The 12,224-nt window shown below is 45.4% G+C and overlaps 1 protein-coding gene across 2 annotated transcripts in view; it reads left to right on the forward strand.

Annotated features, from left to right (window-relative positions):
• Positions 1–5,330: 5,330 nt before the first annotated feature.
• The window catches only part of erfl1 (Ets2 repressor factor like 1), a 36,146-nt gene continuing 29,252 nt past the window's right edge, over positions 5,331–12,224 (forward strand). Inside the window, exon 1 of one of the 2 annotated variants that reach the window (XM_088307160.1) lies at positions 5,331–5,447. The gene's annotated coding sequence lies outside the window, so the exon portion shown is untranslated. Of the gene's footprint in view, positions 5,448–7,949; positions 8,052–12,224 lie in introns of those variants that run through there. The other variant, XM_088307161.1, reaches the window with a different exon arrangement.

A 12,224-nucleotide genomic window follows, 5' to 3' on the forward strand; every position in this document is an offset into this window, starting at 1 on the left:
GATATTTCCACATGCGGCCTTTAACTTATTGTGTTCAGGACACATAACGGCTGTTGGGCAGTCAATACACTCCAAAAAAAAAATCAGTTCAGAACATTTGGCGTTTCATTTAAAAAAAGTTGCGTAATAGGAGGACAAATGTTTGCGTGATTTCCCGCCGTTGCCTCTTGCTTTGGCGTCACTGACCCCCCCACACACCCCCTCCTCCCGTTCACCTACTTAACCTCACATTTCACAGCTGAACTCCAGCTAATTCCAAACCCTAAGCCCCTCCCCCTCCATCCCTCCGAACATTCGGCTGCAGCACGCTTAATTAGTCGCAATTAAAAGCAAACGCCGACAAGAAAATTGCACGGTTAGGCAACGACTTCAAACAGAGGAAGGAGCAGAAGGGGCACAAAGTTGGGCGGGATGGCCTCGGGTGGCGGGAAAAGCAGCCCCCCCCCCCCCCACCCATGGACGGGTGGTCTCCTTGGGAGGCAGCAAGCAAACATTCTGCAGGCCACGCCTCCAGCAGCGGCCCAGAAATGATCATCTGCTTCAACAATTTGAATAACGTCCAAAAGTTTAAATTGTGACGTTTCTTCCTCAGTAACAAGAAGAATCGGGCTCCAATTTGACCACTTTGGTCATGCAAAACCGAAAACCAGAAAAAAAAATGGCCAAAATTCAACAGCTGTTTATGAAAGCACATAACTGACAAATGTAATGAATGAATTTTTCATTTTTTTTTTTGACATTGTGCTGCTCCTTCTGGTGTTCCTTCCCTGCTTGACCAGCTGGGGAAAGTAAAGACACATTTCCGTCACAGGACTCAACAAATGATCTCGCTCGCTAATCTGACGGGCCCAACTCGTCCGTAAACTGCAGTCATCTTCGCCGTTCTTTGCCGAAGATAAAGAATATAGACGAGGCACAATTGTACACTTTATGTTGCTCCATCAGTTGTGTTCCCATATTTTTTGTTCACTGCTTCAAAGACCGCCGCACCGATTCTGTTCGTTGGCCGGCTGTGACGTTGAGCATTGCAGCCGTCATCGTTTCAGGCCGGCGTCGTCGGTCGTTATCTGCGACGGCCAATCAGGATCGACAACGTACGTACTGTGTCATATGCGGGCAAAGAAACATTTTGGATGATGTTGCTAAGCAAAACAGCAGCACCTACGGAGGCATGTGCGAGGCTTCAAGTGCCGGCATGTTGTCTTTCTGACGTTGTGGAGTTTGGTTTTAATTCCGCTTTTGCTTCATGTCAAATGCGTACGCGAAGTATTTACAAATGGATTTCAAATTTTTGAATGCGATATTCAGCACGAGGCCCCGCCTCCCCCAGACCAAGGGTCCGCCGTCCGATGCTTCCTGACTGCTAACCTCCTTCCCATGTCACCCAGCAATTAGACGGAGCCATCCAAGCCGTCTGGATCACGCCAAACCAAGCAAATAAATTCTCATTTGGATTCTTTCCGTCCAGTTGACGCCGCTAAAAGAAACGCGAGCGTGCCGAGAGAGAAGGCGGCTACTCGTAAGAGTCAGAAGTACGGCGGCTACAGTGATAACAATTAGATTTGATTTCATTTGAGAATGCCTCCACAGCTGCTCCCCAGTCGCAACCCCCCCCCCTAACCCCGCTTCCCCTCGTTGCTCTCCCCCTAGATTAAAGTGGGTGTGTTAATACGCCGGTGTAGCGATCGAAGCGCTCTGGCAACAATGGGAAATGGGCTATTGATCAGAACAGCTCAGATTAAGACTAGCCACTGGAGCTCTTTCTTGCTTTCTCTCCATTTCCCACCTTCTTCCTCCTGTCTTGCTGTCTGTCCTGCTTGTGTCAAAAAACCCACCACCAACCCCCGCAGAACCCTTTCTTCCGTTTGCATGCACTCAAGGAGTCGATGAAGATTTCCTGGCGTCCTTCCCTCGGTTTTGCACCGCCGTCCGACAAGCGTCTTCCGTGGAATCCTTAAACGCTCCTGCCATTACTCCACCAGAGGGCGCCAATCTGAAAGAAACGAGGCCGGACGTGAGCCCATCAGGGAGTGGATGTTGAAAGAGAAATTAGCGGATGTCAGCGAGAGATTCTCACGAGTGCTAAATGCTGCGAGTTGAAAAAAAAATTATAAAATTGGGATTGACACAAATGGATAATCTGTCTGAATATTTGTCTCTCAAGTCAAGGAAAGAGCGATTGTCCTGAGTTATTCCCAATTTCTTTCCTGTACTTTGTGCCGAGTACATCCTACTTGGCCCACAGAACGATTTGTGTTGGGCTTGGCTGCCGTGCCGTGACTGTCGTTTGGCGTTCCACAGGGCTCAATTGTGGCACCCCTGCCGTTGTCACTGTAATCGCTGCTTCAAATGAATATTCCGCGTACTGCATGTTGTCGGAAGCCGCGGTTGTTTTTAAAGTGTTCTATAAAGAGATTTGAGTTCTTTTCTTTTTGTTGGGTTTGGATCTGCGTGGTAAGAGGTCAGGTAGGACAATTGTAAAAGTGGGCTTGAATTTGATGATTCAGTTAGCGTCGCTTTGCTTTGCTGCTTCTTCGTTTTCTGTTCCCGTCGTTGCAACTCCAACTCGACTTTTTTTGTATTTTCTGGCAGCGCGGAGGCTCCATGGCAGTGGACTGCCCGTCGCAGGTCCGTCTTTTACCGAAACGGTCCTTCTTTCCACTTCCAGTTGGCAATTGCAAAACCAAAAAGTGACTCTTTTGTTCTTTGGTTTTGCATCCGATTTGAGTTTTTCATACATCATGAACAAAAATTGGCAAAGGCTGCGAAAGGCATTTGGGGAAAGTCTACGAGTCCACTTGTTGTCACGGCGAAGGTGAGAACCCAAACCGATCGTTTCATCGCTCATGACTTTCATCGTCGGCGCAAAAACGTCCTCGCGACAAAACTTCCGACAGCCAAGCAAACACGATGCGGGACGAGCCTCGGCAGAACTCGTCGTCGAGGTCGCGATGAGCGGCGAAACAAAAAAGTTCAACCCAACTCAACTGCGCCACAAGTTGACAATTCCTGCTCGAAGCGATTCATGCACCGAATCAGAAGAAAAAAATGCAAAATAGAAAGCGATCAAAATGAAAAATGGAAACGATGCTAGTGACCATATCAAGCTCTGGGAAAAAAGAAAAACCCGACGAGCCAACAAGAAAGAGCGCACACGCCCCCCCGCTGGCCTTTTAGCGTCTTTCAGTGCCTCGAGTGGACGCGCGTTCAGGTGAGATCGGTCTCAGTGACACCCCAATAAAAAAGTGCGGCTGTCAAAAGCGCGCCAAAATGAGCTGTCGTGATCGGGCCCGGGGACGGCAGACATTAGATTTGCATCGAATGGGCGGAAAAAAGCCGGCAAATGTGAGCCGACAGCAAATCCATACGGTGAAAAGTGAGCTCGGGATCCTCGCCTCTACTTATTTTAATGAACTCAGTCGATGCGGATGCGATAGGTCGGTTCTTCACCCTCTTGCCGAGCCGAGCCGCTCCGTCAAGCGCTCGTCGCGGGTGTCGCGCGGGCACGCCGCCCACGTTTCGTTGCGTCGGCGCTCACGTCAATATCGGCCACTTTTGCCGTGTCACGCTGCCGGGATGCGCTTCCGTGGTGGGCGACCTTCGTGGCAAAAACGTGAAACGGATACTTTTCTCGTTTATCCATTTTCTGCCGTAAAAAGTCCAAATTTGGGGGGTTATGAATTGGATGACTTGCTCAATCGTCAAAATGCCCAAAATGACGTCACATTTGCTGCGGGCTCAAGCAGCAACCGATCATGAACATCGCATAACGAAACCCAGAAAACAGATGAAAACGTCGGCTTGTTATGCAAATTGATGAATAGAAAAAAAAAAAGAAACATTAAAAGGTGGGGGGGGGGGCAATCTAGAAAATAAGCGGGGCAAGGGGTCATGAAAAAAATACTGCGACTAAGCAGGTTCCCTCAAATAAAAAAATTGAAAACAAACAAAAAACTAATAATAATCATAAGAAGAAGAATTCCCAAATGGCAAAGCCCAAATTTTCGAGTTTTGCGTTTCTCTTTTTGAAGAGCTCACGGCCACTTTGCCGTCCCCTCCGATCGGCTCGTCATCTCGGCTGCGGCAACCGCATTAAGTGACTTCCGCGGGTTTACCCGATTGATTTTGAAGCGGCCGATTGGCGATCAATTTCCCAATGAAAGTGCGTTTAGGGCCGCGTGGATGACGGCGCTTTCCTGCGTGCCCGGTTGTTGCGATGGTGGCGGACGCGTCGGAACGCTTGCCGCCGCTTTGGGGCTCGACCTCTCGTTAGCCGCATCTGCCGCTCACGCGCGCACTTCCACTCGTGATTGTTTGACTTTGAAAAGGCCGACTGGCAGCGTCCCATCAACATTCATGTTTTTTTTTCCGTGTCAGAATTCTTCCCCCCAATAATGTAAAACATCATTGAAAGGTCACAGCATGTCGCAATCTGTTTTCTTTAAAAGAGATTATCACACGTTATTTGACGTGAGAAACTTGACAACTGCCGCAATTTTTCCCAACCTTAATTGAGCGACGACACCAAACAAAAAGTCTACAAACGGCTTTGCGAGTGGCGATTTTGCAAGTGTGCCAATTGGCTATGATCGTACGGCTGTGAGGAGCCGCGGCGTGAAAAAAAACAACAAAAAAACACAGGCAACCAACAACCTACCATTCATTCCTTAAAATGGCCAGGACAAAACCCAGACCTAAACCCAATAGAAAATCTGGAAGGAAACTTGGAGTAAAGGCACAAACACTTTTTCTTCTGCAAGAAGTGTGGAAAAAAAAACGGACCATCAACCATCGAGCGTCAGTTCCTTTGCAATGTCCTGGAAGAAGCTCAAACCCAGACCTAAACCCAATAGAAAATGTGTGTGATGTGTGTGTGAGATTCCCTCTAAACAAGCTTTTTACTTGGGGGCCGTGAATGTGCAACTTGAACGTCCCTAAGGGGCATTTTAGAGTCAGACTGGCACAAACACACACACACACACACACACACTCGCTGGCCTCAAATATGAGAAACGGGAGCGGAAACGGATCGAATCCTACTTCAAATTCTTCTTCCTCTCGGCTTGTCGACCGGGGAAAACAAACCTACCCGAGGCACCGCGGATGGGGATTTACTAATTAACTACTTACGCGTGCACCCACACACACGCACTCGCGGGCGTGCACTCACACACGCGTGAGTGCAGAGAAAGAGGAGAGAGAGAGAGAGAGGTAAATACTCCCTCCCTCCTCCTCCTCCTCCGCATCCATCGCCCCCCCCCACCCCACCCCCCCCCTCCCTGGCTCAATCTCCTCGGTGGGTTCAGGTTGCTAGTCGAGTGTTACCTCTCGGCGCGCACGTTTGGATGGTCTGACAGCTTTGCTCACTTCCCCTCGAAAAGCAAAACCAAGACAACAACAAAAAAGAAAAAAAGAAAAACCAAACCATCAGCAGGTCCAATCTGCAGGTGAGTTGGACCTTTAGTCCTGCTCCCGTGACTAACCTCGTTCGCTTAATCGTCATTTCCCGCTTAGCTTCTGTGTTGTGCGCTTTCGGGAAAGTTGCGAGTGACTCAATTAGGGTGTCGCGCGTATTTGTCATCCGCGGGCGCCGCGTTTTCTTTTTTGTGTGTGTTTGAGCGCAACTTTTTGACTTGCGCCTCCTTGGCGCGCGCGTGGTTCCTTTTCACTTTCTTTTGCGTCCCGAGCCGTGTAGCGTTTGCATGAACTGATTCTGACATGTGAACGCGCGCAAACATTGAGCAAGTGACGTGAGCACGAAATCGTGGGCTCCATTTTGGTCATGTGCTGCGTTTGGGTCCGCCTCAGCCGCGATTAGCCTCTTCCAAAGTGTTCACCTCCACGCAGCCCCGTATCCATCAGTCAATTAAACATTTGCGCGCGCGCACGCACACGCACACGCACACCAGAGCGTGCCCAACAAACATTTCATGTCTTTCTTGGTGCGTTGTTTTTACACGTTCGGGTTTCGTTCGCGTTTTGTGTGGCTTCGAAAGTTTCTCTTCTTTTCTTGTCTTTTCTTTTTTTTTTTTTTTTTATCACCACTTGAACTCATCTTCTTTTCCAAGTTGGTCTTTCCCACTGCGCGTGTCATTGTGCTCGTGGGACTGAAAGCAAATGCGAATATTTGCATGTTTGCGTGCTTTCTGTTTTCTTTTTTTCGGACGTCCACGTTGCTTTGGATCCATATGCATGAAGTGTGTGCGCGCGTGCGCGTTTAGGCACGCTGTGTGCATGCGCGTGCGATCCCGTCAACGATTTGTGGCGGCATACGTGTTTTCCGATCGATCCACGCATGTAACTATTGCAGATGAAGAGGCCAATCAATGGCTGCACCTCATCCACATTGCGCGCGTCTTCGCTTCTTTTTCTTTTTCTTGTTGATGTTTTTCCCTCTCGCACACACGCGCGCTGTCAATCTGATACTTTGCCCGTATTAGTTTGTCCAGAACCGGATTTTATTTGAAAATTATTTGTATTATTATTATTAGTAGTAGTAGTAATAATAATAATAATAATAATAATAATAATAATAATAATTTAGGGCGAATATTTATCTTGTGAGGACTTTCGAAAGATGGCGAATTAGACACACGGGAATCGGTCATTGTCATAATTGCATATAATGTGTTCTCATAATTCTTCTTGTTAATATTATTGTATTTTCTAAATGCTAATTCATTCGTAAATGTGTTTTTAAGGCAGGCAACTTGCAACATTTTTTCCAAATTCTTTTTTTTTCCGCGTCATTGGGTATGAATTAAAGTGAAAGCTTAAACAACGAATTGATGAGCTCTTAAAATTTGGTGTTTGCCTTCAAAGCCTCACAATATTGTTTTTTAATGTGTTCTAGTGCTTTTTTAAAAGATGTATTTCATGGGTGATTTTTGTCTTTAAAAGAAGTTGGTGCTGAAAAGAACATTTTTAGCCGTTCGCGCAAACGAACTTTTTGGTTTTGATCGAAATTCAGTTGTCGCATTCCTTTGAGTGATGACAATATTTTTGGGTTGAATTGCGATTTTAATTTTCGTTGTAAATTCCAGACCGAACATAAAAGTTGTTTAGTCGGTGTTTGTTTGTTTTTGTCCGCGAAAGGCCTTCTGCTGCTGCTGCCGAGAAGGCTTCACAATGTCTTACTTGGGTTCATGTCATGATCATCTTCATCTTTTCCCGCCTTATGAAGGTGGTGCGGTGTCACGTGATGAAATCGCGCCTCGTTTCCACCTCTTCAAGTCGGTTGCAGGCCGAGCGCGGCCACGACAAGAAGGGCCGGAAGATTAGAACACACACGCACGCACGCACGCACGCACTTTTAAATGCCCCAAAAAAATCAAAACATCCGCAAAATAATCCTCCCGAAATATTTTTTTTCTTGGCCAAGACAAGAAAAATTTTATATTGAGGAAGTACATTTCAGACTGAAGCTGACAATAACGGCTGACTACTTTTTAAAATCAAACATTTAAGGACATTTGGAATGAAAAAGCAAAAAAAAAGTCCATATTGTATGATCTCACATGGTCTTTTTAATCCATTAAAAAATCATCTTTTGGAGCTAATGCAAATCCGCTAAAACAAGTTAATTCGTTGCTATATTTTAATACTTAAATACTGTATATATATATATATAATTGTTATAATATTTAATGCATGCGTGCGTGTGTGTGCGTGTGCGTGTTTTATGCATAAAAAACATACGCGCTCATGAAAGCAAAGTTAAAATCATTTTTAAATGCATCCTTTTCTGCTAATCTATCAAAATGAAAATAACAGTAGATCGAAAATGAGCCTTTTGCTGACAATTTTACAGCGTCAAAAACATGAATTTTGGCTGACAATTGAGCAAATGTTTGCATTGTTGCGCATTCACGATAGTTTGCCGCGTGCGCGTGTGTTTGCGCGTGTGTGTGTGTACGCGCGCGCGTGGGTGTTGTTTTTAGGGACGCGGCGCCGAAATTTTGCGAGGCCGATCCTGAGCGCGGCGAGGCCGACACACGGCGGTCCGGCTTCGGCCTCATCGCATCGCGGAGGGCGACGCGGAGCTCCAGCAGGTCGGCCAAACTTTTTCTTAGTCACTCATCAAGGCAGAATGCAAAAGATCAAATATACTTTGAAATCCACAAAATATTTTCCCAAGCCTTCAGTGTCGCCCAAAGAGACAATTTCACATTTTCAATCTTGCAAGCATTACGTTGACATTTCAATCTTGTTTTCTTGAACTTTTGTCAATTTTGTCTTTCTGACATTTCCATACTCGCTACAAGAAAACAACTTGAAATGAAATTATTCCATCTTTTAAAAAAAAATATTATCATAACATCAGACATGCTGCATCTCTGAAAAAAACTGCTGAGAATTTAGAATGAATCGCTCTCGGCTTGCTGAACTTTGTCAGTCGTAAGAACCAAAAGCTACAAAAAAAGTTTGCCTTTTTTTCTGGCCTATAAACTTTCCTTTGATCTCATCCCAAACAGAAGATATTTATTTTTGTGAGTTCTTAAATTTCCCGCGAAGGTTATCAGGGGGAAAACGATTTATCTAAATACATAAAATAAATAATTAAAATAAGTAAACAGTGGAATGGTTGTTTGTCCTTTTGGGTTGCTGGTTGTTAGATGAAGGTGATCTATAGATAATTGCGTGTGTGTGTATATATATATATATATATATATATATATATAAACAAAAAAAAATACTCTGGTAAAATTACTGACCCAAGCGATTTTTGAATGAACTAATAGTCAAAATAAAACAGAAAAACGAAGAAGAAAGTCCAATTTCCTTAAAGGTACTTGAGTGCAAAAGTAAAAGTCCAATTTTATTCTCAGCATCCATTTTGAGCATTGCCCTCATCCCCAAAATGTACAGTTATATTGAACTTTTTTTTTTATTTCGGCACTTTTTTTAATTTCGCTGTCATCATTTCGAATCAAACCGTTAAGTGAGTTTTTCTGCTTTGTTAATGTTCAAACCGTATATTAATTCACAACTAAAATCATAACAATAAATCAAGCAATGTAAAAATGCTAAATTCATTGTGAGCGTGCGGCTCGTTCAAATTCAGGTGTCACAACTGCTCTGAGTGATTTTGCACTTTGCATTTCAGCCGTTTTTGGCACAAGATAAAGAATATGAGCCGATGACTATTATCGTATTGCTTGTCAACATGAGTTGCTCCACCCTTTGTGTTCAGAAGTCCATTAATTTACACCGCCGCATAGATGCTAACCGATAGCATGCCGGTGGTGTTTGGCCATGTTTGTTAGCTTCAAGCTAAGCGGACTTGTCTCAGGCAAAGTTGGTGTCGTTGTCTTTGCTCGATGTTGACTTTTGGAGTCAACTTGAAGCCTCGTCGTTGAAGAATCGCAGCTTGTTGCCAAGTGAGGTTCATTGCCTCCATATGAGCGTCACTCCTATGTCAAATTTTTGCTTGCAATGCTCAGTCAGCGTAAAAACGCGTCGGCTTCGACGTTTGTCGACCGACGCTTCCTGCGTCGCTTTCTAACTCAGCGCAGTGTCGCAGCCGACTCCTCAAAGGTGCTTTGTGGCCGGCGGCCATTAGTGTTGAAAATGGGAGCCGCGAAGGCTTCCTACGCACGCGCGGGCGCAGGAATCCTCCGCTTCCTGCGCGAGATGAGCCCCTCGGCTCGTCTTCAAATGTGCATCTCACTCTTCGTTATTCAGCGCTCATTCCCCGTTGTGGGGCTGCTTTCGTCTTGACTACCTGTTACCTGTGGAGAAGATTGCTGGGGGGGGGAGCCCCCCTTCCTTGCTGTCTGGCCCTAAGTAGCAACTTGTACACACTGATAAGCGCGGCAGCTCTCCATCTATCTCTGCCGTCGACGTGGCGGCGAGGCGTGAAAGGTCATAATCAATGTCGCCATTTGCCAAATCCCGCCGCCGCTCTTATCGTCCTGGCGGGTATTTTTGAAGCGGAGCCGACGCCGATAAACGCCTTCATCCTGGACGCTCAACTTCTAATTTGGAGAATGTTGCATCGCGTTTCTGTGAAAGTTTTCCGTCGATGAGCTCATGCCGCTCATTTAAATGATTTTTCAAAATGTGGTTTTCAATTATTTGTTTGATTTTCATGTGCAACCCACCAAATGCACAAATTGACTCTCCTTACATCAGGAAAAAAAAAAAGTTTGATTCCATTTTTTCAGCCAACATATGACATAAAACTTTCTTTTTTTCGCTTGAGAGACGTTCTCACATCTGAACAAATAAACATTGATTTAGTGAAATAGATGCACTGCTGTCAAGCCAGTGACCTTTCACCTTTCCTATTTTCAAGATCGTTTCTCATTTTTGCCACTCACGTCGTCACACATTCTCTATGATATCCCTCCAGAAATGTGTCTTGATTGCGATGGACCTCTGAAGTCACTTGTGGCTTTTCTCCTTTTCAGAAAGTCATATTTGAAGACAAACGACAGCAAAACTTTTTGGCATTCAACACAACAGTACGCAGTCATATATTCTTTTTCTTCTGTTAGGAGCTGCAACGTCCATATTGTACTTTGCAAATGTTCCCTTTGTGCGTTTTCAGCACAGCAAGATGGGGTGTGTGTGTGTGTGTTGGGGTGTGTGTGTGTGTGTGTGTGTGTGTGTACATATTGCGTCAAGATGGACGAGTCCACCAAATTTCATACAATGGCTCCTAAGTTTCCAGGGGGCGCTGTTTTGCCGCTGCCGCCAGCAGCGCGTCTCCGGTTGCAAACAAAAGGCGAGAGAGCTTCGGAGGTGTCGTGTGGCGCGTTTCGGCCGCCTGCAGCTGAGTGCAACCAACAGGAAAATGAGCTTTTTTTTTTTTTTTTTCAATCTCTTCCTTTGGCCCAACAGACGGCCCCGCCCCCCTTTCGTTCGGGCCAAGCATTTGCAAGGAACTACACGATTGCATGTTGCGGTCATCGTCCGTTTTTAGTCAAAGTTGTCTTCAAACTTGGTGAAGCAACATGTGGCTCATTACTTTAAAAGTGTTGAGAATTGCGTGCTTGCGATCACGCGACGGCTCAATGCTTCGTATGACTGGAACTGCCATCTTGGTGAAGCAGCATGTGGCTCATTCGCCAATGGCGTTTGTCACTGCGTGATAATGTGAGTTTTGACAGGCCTAAATTCCAAAACAGCTTTTTTTTGTCGGTGGAACTAAATGGACACACACAAACGTCCGTTGAAGTTTTCAACCGATTGAGACGAGCGCCGATGAAAGCTGGCCAGGAGGATTTGTGAGCGAGCGAGGAGAGATGAAGTCAACCTGACCCCGCTCAGTCATGAATCGGATTTAAGAGCAATTAAGTGGAGAGTGATTCCTTCCTCAGTGGAGAAAGACGTGAACGGAGGAAGGAGGGCTACGAAAAGAAATTGGAAGCATACATTGTATTGAAACGATTGCATCCATGTGCCTTGAAGAGGCGTGGCCTGTTGTGCGGCGTGTGCGTGTGAGCCTCTCGACATGAGCGGTGGCCAACAGCAGCTTAAGTGGAAGCGTTTTTTTCTATTTTGTTGCTCTCCCAGCGCATTCAATAACGGTGGCTCACTTTGGGATTACACAAAGTCAAAAATTAATGACAAACCGCCCCCCGATAGCGGGGGTTACATTCCACACCACCCCTGCAATAAGTGAAACCTGCGATCATATCAAAATACACTTTAGGTGTTTTGTGGCATTTTTGGAACTTGTTTATTTCAAAGCTCTTTATGTGACTTTGAAACACATTGCAAAAATTGTTCAAACAAACATTGGACCCATCGCTCCAAATCGTTTTTCTTTTCAAAGTAACAAACTCAACAGTTGGCGTAAAAAGCAGGGTTGAAGAGCATTTGACCTTCTGCGACTCGCGTCCTCAAAGGCCGTTAAGCTGAATGTTTTCGATGATTCTTGGAAGATGTGTTGGAGGAAGGAGACATCGAAGGCATGTAGGATGGGGGCCCTTGAGAACGTCACTCGCTGACCCCTCTAATATAATATTCAGCAAAAAAAGAAAGTATTATTCAAATTGACAAACCTTATGACTGCGCTGCCATCTAGTGATCAACGGTCGAATTACACCCAAACTTCATGAGCGTGAGCACAAATCCCCCCCAAAAATCAGTAAAATGGTGGGAAGGCGAACCAGGATATAGATGGGAAAACAATTTGCTGTAGTTGGAGAACGCTGCACTTGCATGACCGTTAGCAATGTTAAAAAAAAAAAAGAAAGATTCAAGACAAAAAGGTA

The sequence above is a fragment of the Idiotropiscis lumnitzeri genome, chromosome 10 (genome assembly GCF_059441095.1).
Source record: "Idiotropiscis lumnitzeri isolate Australia: NSW breed Sydney's pygmy pipehorse chromosome 10, RoL_Ilum_1.0, whole genome shotgun sequence".
NCBI lineage: Eukaryota > Metazoa > Chordata > Actinopteri > Syngnathiformes > Syngnathidae > Idiotropiscis > Idiotropiscis lumnitzeri.